Raw genomic sequence first — 17,763 nt, 5'->3', positions numbered from 1 at the left:
GCTTGCCACACCCTCCTCCAGGGGATCTTCCTGACTCAGGGATGGAACCTGCGTCTCTTACATCTCCTGCATTGGCAGATGGGTTCTTTACCACTTGAGCCGCCTGGGAAATGGAAGTGAAAGTGTTAGTTGCTCAGTTATATCTGACTCTTTGCGAACCCATAGACTGTAGCCTGGAAGGCTCCTCTGTCCATGGATTTCTCCAGTCAAGAATACTGGAGTGAGTTGCCATTCCCTTCTCCAGGGGATCTTCCCAGCCAAGGGATTAAACCCAGGTCTCCTGCATTGCAGGCAGTTTGAGCTATGCGGGAAGCCACCTGGGAAATGGACCTCTTTAAATAATCAATAGGCCCATATTTCTTCGTAGATTCTTTGGCTGTATACAAAGAAGGATGAAGTGATCTCTGATGATAAGGAAAAGAAAATGGAAACTTCTATTTTCTTATCAGTGAGCATTTTCTAAGTACCTCCAATGTATAAAGTCACTGTATCAGAGTTAGATGGAGATGCTGGTAATTAAACCATAGTTCCACTCTCTAGGAAGGAACTGGATATAATTATGGGGATTTGCTGTTGGAGGGAAAGGATAACTAATTCTCACAGAAGAAAGCCTAAGAAGTTCCATCAAAGTGGGGAGGAAAGAAGACTTCTAAAGGGAAAATCTGAGGGAATCTTTTTATTTTTAATTTCATTTAGTTAAGATTTTTTTCTATTATCCCTATTTGATAGATGGGGAATCTGTGGCTAACTAGGCCAAGATCACATAGATAGAAAGAGGAAATGCTGGAACTTGAACCTACAGAGGTTGCTTGTGGAGGGACCCTTCTTAGAGGTTGGTTCTGGAGGGACCCTTCTTAATTGCCTTACCAGACATCCTGAGGGAATTTTTTAGAAAGTGGCTCCTGACTTGGACTTTGAAGTACGATAATAACTTTCAAAGAGGAATGTGGTAGCCTAAATTTGGAGACCTAGATGAGACTCAAACTGTAGAAGACTGAGAGAGTCAGTTCCTAGGCAGGTTGATAAGGAGTCTAGGGGTCCCCAAGGAGAGAGGGGTCTGGAATTCTCAAGGAGGAAGAAAGAACAAACTTTTTTTCTTTCTCCACATTCCTTAGGATTATATAACAATAATGTATCCTGCCTAAGGACAGTCTCTGGATTAAACCTTCTGGCTAATTCTGTTATCTTAAAATGTAAATTATGAGAGTAGGTCTGATGAGGTCTTTACAATCTCCAGACATTCTTTGGATTATATAACTTCATTGTTAACACTAGCAAGCGGGTACTCTTTCTGCCCCCTTCTGATGCCTATGTCAGATGCTTTCTCTATCTCCTTTATACTTTAATAAAACTTTATTACACAAAAGCTCTGAGCGATCGAGCCTCATCTCTGGCCCCGGATTGAATTCTTCTCCTCCAGGGGCCAAGAATCCCAGTGTCTTTGCGTGATTCAACAACAACCTTTCAAGACTTTATAAAAGCAGAGTGAGAATTTTAAGCTTTATTCCTCTTTTTAAACTGGAAGAAGGATGTAGGATGGAAATTAAAGATTTTGAAATGGTGATATGACATGGCCATATGTCTGTTTTTAAATAAAGATATCTTGTTTGGAGAATGAATTGGAGTGGGATATTGAAGGTAGAAAAGAGGGATAAACCAAAAGAAATAAGAAAGAACAAAATAAGCACTACACTGGGAAAATGTGATAATCAAGTTTTTAGGATAATGAAATAAGCACATGAAGTGATAGAGGACATTTCCATGGAGAAAACAGGCATAATAATTACAGAACACCCATTGATTCATTCAAGAAATAGTTGATAATGTAACTAACGTTTTGGAATCCTCAAGTATAGTACAGGCTTCCCCAGTTGCTCAGTGCTAAAGAATCCACCCACCAACTCAGGAGATGCAGGAGATCCCTGGATCAGGAAGATTCCCTGGAGGAGGAAATGGTAATCTACTCTGGTATCCTTGCCTGAAAAATCCCATGGACAGAGGATCCTGGTGGGCCACAGTGCATGAGGTTGCAGAGAGTCAGACATGACTGAGCAAATGAGCACACAAGTATAGTGCATTCTGGTAGATGGATTCAGACAATTAAACAAATTAAAGTTTAGTATGATGAAAACTTTAATACAAAATGAGAGTATATTGGAGGTGAGGTGACACTTTCAAGGTGCACATAACCTATTCTTAAGAGGCAGGAACATTTTCTCAGAAAAAAATTTTCTCAGAAAAAAATCTGAAAGATTGATATTATTTTTTCAAAGTGGAGAAGGGACAGGAGATTACCAGGAAGGAGGAAAAGTTGGAGAAAATGTCTGAGATCAGAGTGTTCACATCTCCTAGAAATGAGAGTAGTTTACTAGCATTGAAAGTTAGAGCAAGCCTAGAGCAGGAGGTATTGCGATGAAGAGATAGGGTGAATAAATAAAGCTCTTTAAAATCTATGCTATTCTCTTTCTGACAGAAATGGTACAAATAAACCTATTTGCAGGGAAAATAAAGATGCAGACATAGAAAATGGAAATTCGGATGTGGGGAGAATAGGGTGGGATGAACTGGGAGGTTGGGATTGACATATGTACCCTACATGTGTGAAATAGTTAGTGGGATCCTGTCGTATAGTGTAGGGCGCTCAGTTTGATGCTCTGTGGTGACCTAGGTGGGTGGGATGGCGGGATTGAGGTGGGAAGGAGGTCTAGGAAGGAGGGAATGTGTGTGTGTGTGCGTGATTCACTTTGTTGTACAGCAGAAACTAATGCAACATTATAAAGAAACTATATCCCAATTTTTAAAAATCTGTTAAGATTTTTAAAGAGAGAGGGTGAATTCTATTTAAGAGTTTCAAGCATGATTATAGAATTTACTTGGGCAGTGCTTTGGAGAATGGATTGGATTGAATAATAGCCTGGAATCAGGAAATCTCGGCATGAAGTTGTCCCATTATCTTAACCAAAGAGCTCGCTTTGTGTTAGGTTTGAAAAAGACAGAGGTATTGGGAATGGAGAGGAGTGAATGTGTGGTATTGAGGATATGCATTCAGCTGAACTTAGTACTTGATTGGCTGGAAGAAGCAAGGTTGAGAATAATGTAGGAGCCAGGGAGGCCAACTGGACTTCCAGCTTGGACAGATGAGTAGATTGTGCTATTATTCAGGGATACAGAAATTCCAGGAAGGAACAGGTGTTTAGAGGATGATGGAAAATTAAGGTTGGGGCATATTCAATTTGAAGAATACTCACATTCACACTATCTAAACTGACATGGAGTTGTTCACAAGAAAAATTCAGAAGAGAAAGCAGGATTATAGAGATAATTCTGTGATTCATCAGTGAATACATGCCAGTATCTTTAACCAGGGAAAGTAAAATCCCTCTAAAATTGTAAGCAAAACTTTGTGTTTATGGGTCCATGCATAAATATCTAGGGAGAGATTCCACCATGATCTCCAGTTTCCTAAAAAACTGTGTCTAAGAAAAATGTTTATAAGAAATTATTTGAAGTAAAGAGCAAGTAAAACTATGATATTTGATCAAATGACTCAAAGTTAGTATGCAGATTAAGAGGAAGACCTAGAACATTACTTGAAGATAAGTAAGTAATGAATAAAAGTAGAAATGAATAGAGATAGAGGGGTCCCTAAGAGAAAATAAAAATTGAATTGGAGAAGAGAAAATAATGGTGCTTGGAGCTCTGATGATGGACTTTGGTCATGAACAGCACATAAAATCAGGTAGGTTGGGGCAGGTGAAAACACTTGGTGTGTCAAGTGTTTAAAATTACAGATTTCAGAATGATAACCTGCTCTATGACTTAGGTTCTCTGATGTATAAGAAATATCAGTGATTTTCAGTTTTAGCTTTCTTTTGTAAGTACAGGTGTGATGATATTCAAGTTCTTTACACGTGGATCTAATAAGGAAGTCTTCATTCAATCTATTTTTTTTATAGAAGTACAAAGGCAAATGAAAGGAGAAAGAAAATATTTTCGACAGTTTGTTGAAACAATTGGACATGCCATTAGGAAAAATAAAAACTTACTACTATTCTTCACATCTTATAAAGAAATTACATCAAAATGGATAATGTAGAAAAATGTAAAATGCAGAAATGATTACCTTTTTGAAGAGCACATTGGGAAAAAAATTCTTTGTGACATTGAGACACACAGAGAGTTTTTAGTTACAAATCAAAAGCATGATCCATAAATGAAGAATAAGAAAATAACCTAATAAATTGGACTTCATCAAAATGAAAAACTTTTACTCTGTGAAAGACTTTATTGAAAGAATAAAAAGAAAATTTACAGATGAATTTTTTTTAATTTTTGCAAATCACTATATTTATTTGGGATATTTCATTGACAGAGGATTATGGTGATTGCAGGAAGTTCAGTTCAGTTCAGTTCAGTTCAGTTGCTTAGTCGTGTCCGACTCTTTGCGACCCCATGAATCACAGAACGCCAGGCCTCCCTGTCCATCACCAACTCCCGGAGTTCACTCAGACTCACGTCCATTGAGTCAGTGATGCTATCCAGCCATCGCATCCTCTGTCATCCCCTTCTCCTCCTGCCCCCAATCCCTCCCAACATCAGAGTCTTTTCCAGTGAGTCAACTCTTGGCATGAGGTGGCCAAAGTACTGGAGTTTCAGCTTCAGCATCATTCCCTCCAAAGAAATCTCAGGGCTGATCTCCTTCAGAATGGACTGGTTGGATCTCCTTGCAGTCCAAGGGACTCTCAAGAGTCTTCTCCAACACCACACTTCGAAAGCATCAATTCTTCGGCTCTCAGCTTTCTTCACAGTCCAACTCTCACATCCATACATGACCACTGGAAAAACCATAGCCTTGACTAGACGGACCTTTGTTGGCAAAGTAATGTCTCTGCTTTTCAATATGTTATTTAGGTTGGTCATAACTTTTCTTCCAAGGAGTAAGCATCTTTTAGTTTCATGGCTGCAGTCACCATCTGCAGTGATTTTGGAACCCCCAAAAATAAAGTCTGACACTGTTTCCACTGTTAGTTCTCAAAACTACTTCTGAGTTGCACCTCTGGAAAAGAAGTTGAGCCATAACCTATAAGTTTACAGAGTTATATAATATCCACAATAAAAGCTCTAAGCATATCCTGATTTTCAATGTAATACTAGAAAACCAGCTGTAGCAAACAGAAGTTACTTATAATGAGACCAAACACAGATGATCAAGTATCAAATTCATCACAAGATAAAGAATCAGTGAAGCCTTGAAGAATGTCAACAACATGAAAGAGAATCATTAAATTTAATAAATAGAATAAGCAACACAAAATAACACTGAGTCTATGAAACAAATGAAGGGAATTTACAAAAAAAAAATTATATTTTAAACAGGAATGAAGATGATAGTTCATCCAGAAAATAAGAATATATTATTATGAAAAATAAATGATTACTATCCAGTAAGAGATAGTAAGATGATTGTAGCAGAATATCATATATACATAGACTGAACAACAGAGTATTCATATCTAAAGTAAAAAATTATAAACTGCCAGATTAAACAAGTACAAAATGACACAACTTGACTTTTAGATCAGATATTAATATTCAAAATGTTGATGAAAATAGATTTTGATATTTAAGGAATCAGATCATTATATTACTATCAGTTCAGTTCAGTTCAGTTCAGTCACTCAGTCATGTCCGACACTTTGTGACCCCATGAATCACAGCACGCCAGGCCTCCCTGTCCATCACCAACTCCCAGAGTTTACTCAAACTCATGTCCATCAAGTCGGTGATGCCATCCAGCCATCTCATCCTCTGTTGTCCCCTTCTCCTGCCGCCAATCCCTCCCAGCATCAGAGTCTTTTCCAATGAGTCAACTCTTCACATGAGGTGGCCAAAGTATTGGCGTTTCAGCTTCAGCATCAGTCCTTCCAATGAACACCCAGGACTGATCTCCTTTAGAGTGGACTGGTTGGATCTCCTTGAAGTCCAAGGGACTCTCAAGAGTCTTCTCCAACACCACAGTTCAAAAGCATCAATTCTTTGGCATTCAGCTTTCTTTAGAGTCCAACTCTCATATTCATATGTGACCACTGGAAAAACCATAGCCTTGACTAGATGGACCTTTGTTGACAAAGTAATGTCTCTGCTTTTGAATATGCTATCTAGGTTGGTCATAACTTTCCTTCCAAGGAGTAAGTGTCTTCCAATTTCATGGCTGCAGTCACCATCTGCAGTGATTTTGGAGCCCCAAAAATAAAGTCTGACACTGTTTCCACTGTTTCTCCATCTATTTCCCATGAAGTGATGGGACTGGATGGCATGATCTTCGTTTTCTTAGTGTTGAACTTTAAGCCAACTTTTTCACTCTCCTTTTTCACTTTCATCAAGAGGCTCTTTAGTTCCTCTTCACTTTCTGCCATAAGGGTGGTGTCATCTGCATATCTGAGGTTATTGATATTTCTCCCGGCAATCTTGATTCCAGCTTGTGCTTCTTCCAGTCCAGCGTTTCTCATGATGTACTCTGGATATAAGTTAAATAAGTAGGGTGACAATATACAGCCTTGACGTACTCTTTTTCCTATTTGGAACCAGTCTGTTGTTCCATGTCCAGTTCTAACTGCTGCTTCCTGACCTGTGTACAAATTTCTCAAGAGGCAGATCAGGTGGTCTGGTATTACCATCTCTTCCAGAATTTTCCACAGTTTATTGTGATCCACACAGTCAAAGGCTTTGGCATATATCAGATGTTAATTATGATATTTGAAATTAATTATGATATTTTGATAATAATTTCATACTTTAATATTATTTCTAGATTGATTATCATTTTTATAAGCTAACATTCTATAAAGATACTATATACCAAGTATTGTTCCAATAACTTTATACATACAATATTTAACCCCCAAAACTTAAAAAAAAAAATGGAAGAAACAAAAGCTTTAAACATGTAGACATGCAGAGTTAGGCATGGTGATCAGTGTCATACTGGTAGCTAATGGTGAAAATAAGATATAACAAGTTGTTTGAACTCAGTACGTGTATTCAATTACCCAATCAAACTCTTGAAAGTAAAATAAAAAAAAAATTAAAATCCAATGATGCTAGAATAAGGGGAGTTCATATGTGTAAAAAAGGAACTTTTACTCCTGTTTTTTATCATACACAAAAATTAATCTGAGCTGGATTACAGACTAGACAATGAAGCATTTAGAAGAAATTAGAATATATATGTTATTAGGTAGGCAAGATTTGTTCTTGAGGGCCCAACAAATACTATGCTTGAAAGAAAAAAAAATTGTTGGCAAAAAATATTAAATTGGATTTCATTGAAATTAAAACTCTGCTCTTCAAAATTTGCCATGGAGACAATGAAAATGGGAGAAAGTATTGAATGGGAGAAAGTATTTACAGGATGTATTTAACAAAAAGTTTTCATTTAAAATATACAAATAAGTGATAGAAATCAATACAAAAAAGAAACAGCCCAATTAAAAGTGGACCAAAGACTTTTGTAGAGAGTTCACAGTAGAAAATATATGAATGGCCAAAAAGCACTGAGTCTTTCAACGTAATTATTGAAAGGGAAAATACAAATTAAAAACCACAATGAGACTGTATTATACACTCACTTGAAGGTCTAAAGTGAAAAAGATTGTTAAGAGAAAATGTCAGTGACAATATTTAGGAAATAGTTTTCTCAAACATTACTGATGGGTACAAAATTGTACAAATCTTTTGAAAAATTAGATGATTTTTTTTAAGTTAAGTAGTAAAACATACACCTATCCCATAACATGGCATTCCCCGCCCTGGATCTTTGCTTGGAGTGGAGTGGAGTCGTTCAGTCGTGTCTGACTCTTTGCGACCCCATGGACTGTAGCCTACCAGGCTCCTCTGTCAGTGGGATTTTCCAGGCAACAGTACTGGAGTGGTTTGCCATTTCCTTCCCCAGGGGATCTTCCCAACCCAGGGATTGAACCTGGGTCTCCCGCATTGTAGACAGACGCTTTACCATCTGAGCCACCAGCTTAGGAGACATAAAAACACGTGCCAACAAAAAGGCTTGCACATATATTGTTCCAACAGCTAGATTCATATTAACCAATAATAATAATAAATCTAAATGCCCATCAACAGGAGAGTGAAAAAAGAGGAAAAGAAAGTACTGGGACAAATCCATGCAATGGAATTACTCAGCAATAAAAATAATATACTACTACTATTTAAAAATAGATGAATAGACTATTATCTATAAAAGAACACTTCTCTCTGATATTAAAGTATTTATTTGCTGTTTAACATGTGATGCCATAAAAATTGGTTTTGTGAAAGAGGAAACTGTGGCCTAATAGTTTTTTTCATAATTTAATGTATTGCTGCTGTGGAACTTGTACACTAATTTATGAAATATAGCAAGTAGTTTCAAAGTAGGTTACATATTTTTATTTATTCCACCTTAGGAAAATCTCTTGCTCTTTGGTGCATTAAAAATTTGAGCATGCTCAGTAAGAACCTAAATCTACCCTCTGTTCCCTTGCCCATTTGCCCAGAGTGACCTGACTTCATTTAATAGTCTTGCGTGTGCATGATCTAGGGACCCAAAGAAGTTGATGCTATGAAGAGAAGGTTGTGTGAAAGACACAACCTTTCCTTTTCATTCTTTCTGTATCTCTTTATGTTATCCCTGGGAGTCAATTATATCTTATATAAGACATAAAAATAAGTCTGTGAATAGATGTTGAATTCAGAGTTGGCCTAAATTGGTCAGCATCTGTTTCTCCACTTTCTTGATGACTAAAAGAGCCGCTTGAAGTATATCTACTGCCATTGTTAGAATATCAGAGTATCTGTGCTAAATATAGTTCAATGTTCAGTAATACTGATGAAATTTTAAAAAGTATGGGATTGGGTAGAATACTTTCTTCCTATTAATCATAAGTCATACACTTTGAAAAAGGAAAAATAGTAGTTCCTTTAAAATATCCTATTACATGTTAAAACATCCTTAAAAAAAAAAAGAAAAATAGATGATTCTCAAAAACTTATAGTGAATTAAATGATACAGAAGATATCGTACATATTTTATGACTTCATTTGCATGCTTGTATACTAAGTCGCTTCAGTCATGTCCAACTCATTGCAACCCCATGGACTATAGCCGACCAGGCTCCTCTGTCCATGGGATTCTCCAGAAAAGAATACTGGAGTTGCCATTTCCTACTCCAGGGAATCTTCCCTACACAGATATTGAAACAGTGTCTCCTATGTCTCCTGCATTGGCAGGGGAGTTCTTTACTACCAGCGCCACCTGGGAAGCCCCATGATTTCATTTAAGTGAAGTTAAAAAGACAAAATTAATTATAGTAATAGAAATGAGAATAGTGGTTGCCTAAACACTTAACTCATGTGAGGAGTTGACTCATTGGAAAAGACCCTGATGCTGGGAGGTATTCGGAGCAGGAGGAGAAGGGGACGACAGAGGATGAGATGGCTGGATGGCATCACTGACTCGATGGACATGAGTTTGAGTAAACTCTAAGAGTTGGTGATGGACAGGGAGGCCTGGTGTGCTTTGATTCATGGGGTCGCAAAGAGTTGGACACGACTGAGCGACTGAACTGAACTGAACTGGAACACTTAACTGATAATGAAATTATTTTCCAATTAAAAATAAAAATTAAAAAAAATACATTGTAAAACAACTATACTGCAATAAAAATTAATAATAATAATAATAAACACTTGACTGGGTTGACTGTGGTTGAGTACAGGCTGGAGTAAGAAAAATGTCCTACATTTTGATTGAGGTGGTGAGATGGTAGCTACATGTAATTTTGCATTGATCAATACTTATTGAGTTGTATATTTAAGATCTATTCATTTAACTGTTTGTAAATTTTATCTCAACTAAAAAGAAATACTTCCTGACTGCCATTGAAATAAAGCTTTTTTAAAGTAATATGACTTTACCATGAAGGAGATGAGTAGGGAAATTAATAATTGAAGAAAGCACTTCATCTAGCATAGGAAGAAATGATTAGCACTGATGAATTCTAAACATACATAAAAATCAAGAGTGCTTTTGCATATTAAAATCCTAAAATTTTCTAAGATTAGATATCATAGGTATTATATAGCGCTAGTATTAGTTGCTCAGTCCTGTCCGACTTTTTGCTCAGACATGTCCTCTGTCCATGGGATTTTCCAGGCAAGAATACTGGAGTGGGTTGCCATTTCCTTCTCCAGAGGATCTTCCCAACCCAGGTCTCTTGTGTTACAGGCAGATTCTTTACTATCTAAGTCACCAGGGAAGCCTTAGGTATTATATAGCTAATATAAAAAGCAAAACTTGGAAACTGAAGCAAGAGAAAAAAATATAGAAAAACCACCTTTAAATTACTATAGGAAAGAAAGAATTGTAGAGAAAAGCAAGAAAGCAAGGTAAATGTATACTGTAAACAAGAGGAGTGATCCAGTTTAAATATATTGTTTAAATATGTTCAAGTTTAAATATATTTAAGTTTAAATATGTTGTTGTTTTAGTCACAAAGTTGTGTCCAACACTTTTGCAACCCTTCAGACTGTAGACCATCGGACCCCTCTGTCAGTGGAATTTCCCAGGCAAGAATACTGGAGTGGCTTGCCATTTCCTTCTCAAGGGTATCTTCCTGACCCAGGGATAGTACCTAGAAAATATTATTAGTATCACAATAAGATGAATAGGCCATACATTCCCATTTAAAGATGTAGACTAAATACTCCAGGGGATCTTCCCGACCCAGGAACTGAACCCAGGTCTCCTTCATTGCAGGCAGATTCTTTAACATCTGAGCCACCAGGGTAGCCTGTATTAGCCGTTATAAGCATGTTTACTACAATTAAAATAATCATGCACTCAGACTGTGATAAAAATGATGGCAAGATGTAGAGATTTTCAAAGGTAGAGAATATGTTTCTGTTTTGTTTTTGAGAAATCCAGATAATGTGTTGTTATTAAACAGTATTTATATTTAAACCCACATTCTCAAATATTAATTCTTATTCTTCATCTAAAGGTGAATAATTTATTATGTTTCTAAAATTAGCCATCAAATCCCTAACAAACTCAATTCAATAATTAAGTATAAAATGGAAAGGGATTAGAGAGTGGAAGTACATTTAAGAATCTATTTATAAATATTTTTGAGAAAATTAAAAAGAGCCTTAGCTAAACCAACACACACACACACCCACATACATCTTAAAGGAGAGTTTGCAACTCGATGGGAACTTATAATAACTAAATAGATTTTGATTTATTTACTTATTTTTGGCTGTGCTGGGTCTCTATTGCTGTCGGCAGACTTTTCTGCAGTTGCGGAGAACAGGGACTACTCTTTGATGCAGTGCTCCAGCTTCTCATTGTGGTGGTTTCTCTTGCTATGGAGAACAGGCTCTAGGGCATGTGGGCCTCAGGAGTGGTGGCATGTGGGCTCAGTAGTTGGGGTTCCTGGGCTCTAGAGCTGTTGTGCCACAACAGGCTCAACAGTTGTGACACGTGGTCTTAGTGGCTCCATGGCACATGGGATCTTCCTGGATCAGGGATTGAACCTGTGTCTCCTACATTAACAGGCAGATTCTCTACCCCTGAGTCACCAGGGAAGCCCCTGGACAAATATTTTTCAGTGCTAGCTCTGTGCCAGCCTCCTGGAACCAGGGACAGATCTTTGAATTGGACTCTTAACCTAGTGAGAGGGAATGCCACTAATAACAAAGAAAAAGTAATATGTCATGTTATAACTGCTGCAAAAGATTACAGAGAGGAGGGTGGGAGAGTGTATATATCTCACACAAGCTAGTATAGATCTGAATGTAACAAGTGAATGAAACATGGGACTCTTTGGAGCATATAATTTCAGGCAAAGAAGAGCAAGTACAGAGGTTCTGAGTTGAGAATGTGTCTAGGGTACTGAATGAACATCAGAGTTCAGTTTGACTGAAATTCATTGAGATAGATGACAATCCTCCAGGACATTTTCAGTGCTGTTGAAAGGTTAGGATTTTATTCTGGTGAAATGTAAAGATATTGGAAGTCTTCTGGACAGAGGAGTAGCCTGACCCAATGCACATTTAAAAAATATCACTTATGCTTCTCGGTAGAAAGTGGATGTCATTCAAGAGGTAAGATAAATGGACAATAATTGTTCAAATAGGAGAGATAGTAGGTTGGACTAAGATTTGGGGAACCATCCACGCTAGTTTGCTGGAGAGAGTCCTGATCTGTACCTGTTGTCCCCACATAATTATTAGTAGCACTCATTATTGTTGTTTAGCCGCTGAGTTGTATCTGACTCTTTTGAGACCCCATGGACTGTAATCCGCCAGCTTCTTGTGTCCATGGGATTTCCCAGGCACGAATACTGGAGAGGGTTCCATTTTCATTTCCTCTTCCAGAGGATCTTCCTGTCCAGGGATCAAAGCTCCATCTCCTGCATTGGCAGGTAGATTCTTTACCACTGAGCCACCGGGGAAGCCCTGAATAGCACTTATATGTATTCTCAAATATAGTGCTTTATTGGAAAAGGGCATGGCAACCCACTCCAGCATTTTTGTCTGGAGAATCCCATGGGCAGAGGAGCCTGATGGGCTACAATCCATAGGGTTGCACAGAGTTCGACATGACTGAAGTGACTTAGTATACATGTAAGCATAGTGCGTTATATGGTCTTCTATTTGAGGGGGTGACAGTGAAAGTCCTGTGACATGGCCTGTATCAGGATATATTTTGAAAATAGAACTAGCAAGACTTTCTGATTGATTAGATGTACGATAGAGAGAAAAAGAAGTCAAAGATGATGGATGACAAAGTGTGGGGGCTGAGAAAATGTGATTTAGCAGTGGCCTTATTGAGTGAGAAGTGCTAGCAGAGGAGCTCTTCAGAGAGAAAAAGGTTTTGGAGGTGTTTTAGTTCAGAAGAAATTGCTGCGACTAGGATTTGGGTACAAGTCATTTACCAAGAAAATGCTTCCAAGAGAGATGGATCAGGGAGTAGAGGAAGTAGGAAATGGAAGGGGAGAAAGCCGAGCAAGGGTGCCATGGCAAGCTAAATCCTCGGTCACACCTGATCCAAAGAGCTCTGGAGCATAAATCATATGTCAAAGCTTTTCCTGCCTTAAGACAATTTGGGATGGGTTTCCAGGACCAGGGTATAGGAATAGGAACTCCCAGGCACCTCACATTCCCTATAGTTATAAGCAGCTCCAGTAGCCCAAGGGCTATCCTTTAAGAAGGAGCTATGAACTGAATTATGTTCCCTCAAATTCATATGCTGGACACCCTAATCCCTAATGTGATGGTATTCTCAGATGGGGCCTTTGGGAAATGATCAGGGTTAGATGAGTTCATCAGAGTGGGGCCCTCATCATGGAGTTAGTGGATTTGCAAGAAAAGGAAGCGGAAGAGATCTCTTCCTCTGCTATGTGAGGATACAACAAGAGGACAGCCACTTGCAAGCCAGAGAGAGGGCCTTCAGGAAACAAATCAAAGGCATCTTAATCTTGGATTTCCCAGATGCTAGAACTGTGAAGAAAATACATTTCTGTTTTTTTTTTCAGCCATCCAGACTGTGGTACTTTATTATAGCAGCCTAGGGAGAAGGCAATGGCACCCCACTCCAGTACTCTTACCTGGAAACTCCCATGGATGGAAGAGCCTGGTGGGCTGCAGTCCATGGGGTTGCGAAGAGTCAGACACGACTGAGCGACTTCACTTTCACTTTTCACTTTTCACTTTCATGCATTGGAGAGGGAAATGGCAACCCACTCCAGCGTTCTTGCCTGGAGAATCCCAGGGACGGAGGAGCTTGGTAGGCTGCCATCTATGGGGTCACACAGAGTCAGAGATGACTGAAGTGACTTAGCAGAGAGGGAGATTAAGACAAATGGTTACAGGTACAACTTAGTAGACCCAAAGCTTGGCAAAGCTGAGGGGTGGACAGGTCTTAACCTGCAAACAGAGAAGAGAAATCTCAGCCACTCTGGGTGGGGCACCAAGGACAGTGGGCTGTGGTGTCCACTTCAGAGCTTAGAGTGAAAAGTTCACTTGAGCAGGCATTGAGGCATGTTGTATCATCAAATCAAATGAGTAGACAACTGGATATATGAGTTAAGAGAGAGGTTGGGAATAAAGATAGATGTGTTAAGTCAGTGGTATTTAAAGACAGGACTTCCTGAGATCATTAGTGAATAAAGAGAATTACAGCTCTATGCTAGCCACTGACTAAGGCTCAGAGGAAGTTTGACATACCATCCATGCCCTTGAACGACCTTGATCTTATTTGAGCAATAAGTGTAGCCAAGACATGATAGCTCTCAAGGAGTGATGTCTGTGGTAGATCATCATAGTGTTCTTGGTTTGTTTTTTGACTATTTTATCTTATATCTTTATCCATTTCTACATCTCTGCCCTCCACCTCTTTGCTTGGGAAAGGGTATACTCATCATATTTTTCTTCTCCTCTTTATGCAGAAACATCATCAAAATCACATCCATTTTAACCACAGGTCATTTTAGACCAAAGATATGCAAATATATGATGCTGTGAGATGTTTGAGAATCCCTTGAGTTTTTTAATTACCTCAAGTTAGTTTTAAAATTCTCATAGAGAATGAATTTAAATAATTCTACATAAAACAAACAAAATCCAAAGCAGCAGATCCCCTGCCTTTGAAGGCAGGGCAGTTTTTACTAAATAAAATAAATACATGTTAAGTGGGTCAGAGGAGTTGACGTTGGAGGGATTAACTCTTGTTGTTGTTCAGTTGCCAAGGTGTGTTGGACTCTTCAAGACCCTGTGACTGAAGCACACCAAATTTCCCTGTCCCTTACTATCTCCTGGAGTTGGCCCAAGTTTATGTTCATTGAATCGGTGATGCCATCCAATCATCTCATCCTCTGTCGCCCTCATGATAACTGCCTTGTCATGGCAAAGGGGCTTGTGTAACTTGATGAAGCTATAAGCCATGCCATGCAGGGCCACCCAAGATGGATGGGTCATAGTGGGGAGTTCTGACAAAATGTGATCCACTGGAGGAGGGAATGGCAAAACCACTCCAGTATACTTGCCATGAAACTCCCACAAACTGTTTAAAAAGGCAAAAAATTGACTCTTAAATGACCGTTAATTCCCAACTCCCCAAATTTTAATGTTTATATTAGCATAACTCTTGACTTTGAAGGATACAAAACAGGCTCTTCAGGACAACTCCAAGTGCTTATACCATCCCCATAAAGAATCATCTAATCTTTGCTTGAATCCTAATCATAGGAAAATAAGAACTTCCTGAAGCCACACTTTCTTAAGAAGGTACCAATGTCTCCTTTCTTTGTCTGACCTTCTTTACTCTAGTCTAGACAACAGAATCAGTCCTTTTATATTAAGTTCTTAAATGTTATTAATGAGTAAATTATTTTATTAAAGTTGCATGAATAAAACTGCTTTTTATTTTTCATTTTGCCTTGCTTCTTCAACACAATTATTCAGATAGTGACTAGAACATGTGGGAGAGTAACAGCTGGTAACATTAGCTGACTTCAATTGATCCAGTTCTAGCCCTTTGCACGTTTATGTATACAGTATGAATCCTCCTCACAACAACTCTATCAGCCTGATACTATTATTATACTCATTCTAGAAATGAGGTACAGAGATGCCAAGAAACTGGCCCAAGGTCATTGAGTTAGTAGGTAGTGATGCAGAATTCAAATCTCAGCCATCTGACCCTGGAGTCCAAGTTCATAGCCACCCTGATATACTGCCCCGGTTAGCAGAGTACTAGTGCCGTATGTGGACTTGCTCCCTTACCCTTTTCCAATTAAGGTCCCACAGCATAACTTTACCTCACAATAGCCAAGGCCACTTGTGGTTGTCATTTTTGTGCTTGGTTTCAAAATGGCTCAAGCCACTGCCTCTCAGGACACAGGAAATTTATGAGGCAGCTTATAGTCTCCATTCTAGAAACTGATGAAATTCTATTAATCTCCCCTCCACTAATTTGATTTGGTGTGTTCCTTTCATGGAAGACACTAGCTCATCATAAATCTGACAGGCCTTCTGCTCATGCTGCATTGCTTTTATTATTATTGTATTATAGGGTTTCAGTAACTCGGATTTAGGATTACAGACATAACTGCCAGAAAAATTTACAGCAGGCTGTCATCCCCACATTTTTATAGCTTGGCTTGTTGCACAGTTTCTTTTAAAAATCTTCACACTTAACCCTTGACTTCAGCTTAAAAATGCAATTTGTGCTTTTTCTATCTATAAGAACTGTTATTTTGAGTTAATGAAAGCAATTCTTGGTTCTTCGTCTTTTTACATCTTCAGCATGAAATTTGGAAATATTCTTAAAAATTAAAAAGACACTTGGTCCTTGGAAGAAAAGCAATGACAAACCTAGAACATTTCCTAGGTTAGTCAATAGCAATTAGGCATTACTCTTAATTTGTTAGCATTTTAATATTGCATCTTTAAAAATGCACTTTGAGGACATATAATGTCACCTCAAATAAAACTCAAGTGTAATCTGAATCCTTGCAGTGTGACCCTTAGTTTGCAGAAAAGGCAAAGCTTGTTCATTATTATGCTGAGGAGAGCATCTAATGTTTTAAAAGGACAAAGATAACTATTAATTACATGCTAAGAATTTTATTTTTAGACAAGAATTATGAGATGGAAGATAATTATCTAATTTATTTTCAAATTATTAATGATGGAAATAACTAGGTTCTATTCATATGCCACTCAGAATAATAAGTGGTTTATTTGTATTATCTCATTAAAATGTGTCAACAATCTTATTAGATGATTAAATGTTTTAAAGCAATACAAAATGCAGTGTACTGTCTTAGATTTCCCAGAATACGGATATATCATGTATTAAATCTTACATACTGTAAAGTTTGCTCTGACAATATTTTTTTTTCCCTGATGTATATTTTCAGCTCTAGTCATCTTGTGCCAGGAACCCTTGAACAAATTAGTGGAGGCAGAAAGAAAGTATTTCTATGGGACAATACTTTTCTTATATCAGTGAATATTTAAGAACCACTTCTGGGTGTTCTCAAAACATTCCAGCACAAATAAGCAAGGGCATGCCTGCAGGTTCTGTCAATATCTGCACTACTCAAACTTACTTTATCTTCATAAGATTATTTATTTAAGCTTTTATAAGACAATAGAGGGTTTCCCAGGTAACTGAAGTCATGAAATTAAAAAGACACTTGGTCCTTGGAAGAAAAGCAATGACAAACCTAGATAGTGTATTAAAAAGCAGAGACATTACTTTGCTGACAAAGGTCTGTATAGTATATATAGTCAAAACTTTGTTTTTTCCAGTGGTTACATACAGTTGTGAGAGCTGGACAATAAAAATGGCTGACCGCCAAAGAACCGATTGGACATAAATGAAGTAACTTAGAATAGAATAACAGTATGGAATGAAGAGAGGAAATGTTTTTTTTTAGTATTAATTTCCCCATGCTTGCTTGTGTTAGAGATTTTTTTTTTTTTTTCAAGAGAAGCCTCTTCGTCACCTCTTTTGGGTTGGAGGACAGTGTAGGAATCTCTCAAGTCTCTATTTGGACCTTTGCAAGGATGGATGCAGAAACTCTGGGAGCGGGGCACAAAGAAAATAGTATGGGTCACATGCCAGCTGTTACTACAATCATGTCCAACTATTTCCGACCCTATGGGTTGTTGTCCACCAGACTCCTCTGTCAAAGAGAT

Source organism: Bubalus kerabau, chromosome 2 (assembly GCF_029407905.1).
Source record: "Bubalus kerabau isolate K-KA32 ecotype Philippines breed swamp buffalo chromosome 2, PCC_UOA_SB_1v2, whole genome shotgun sequence".
Classification (NCBI taxonomy): domain Eukaryota; kingdom Metazoa; phylum Chordata; class Mammalia; order Artiodactyla; family Bovidae; genus Bubalus; species Bubalus kerabau.
Note: the sequence above shows the minus strand (reverse complement) of the source record.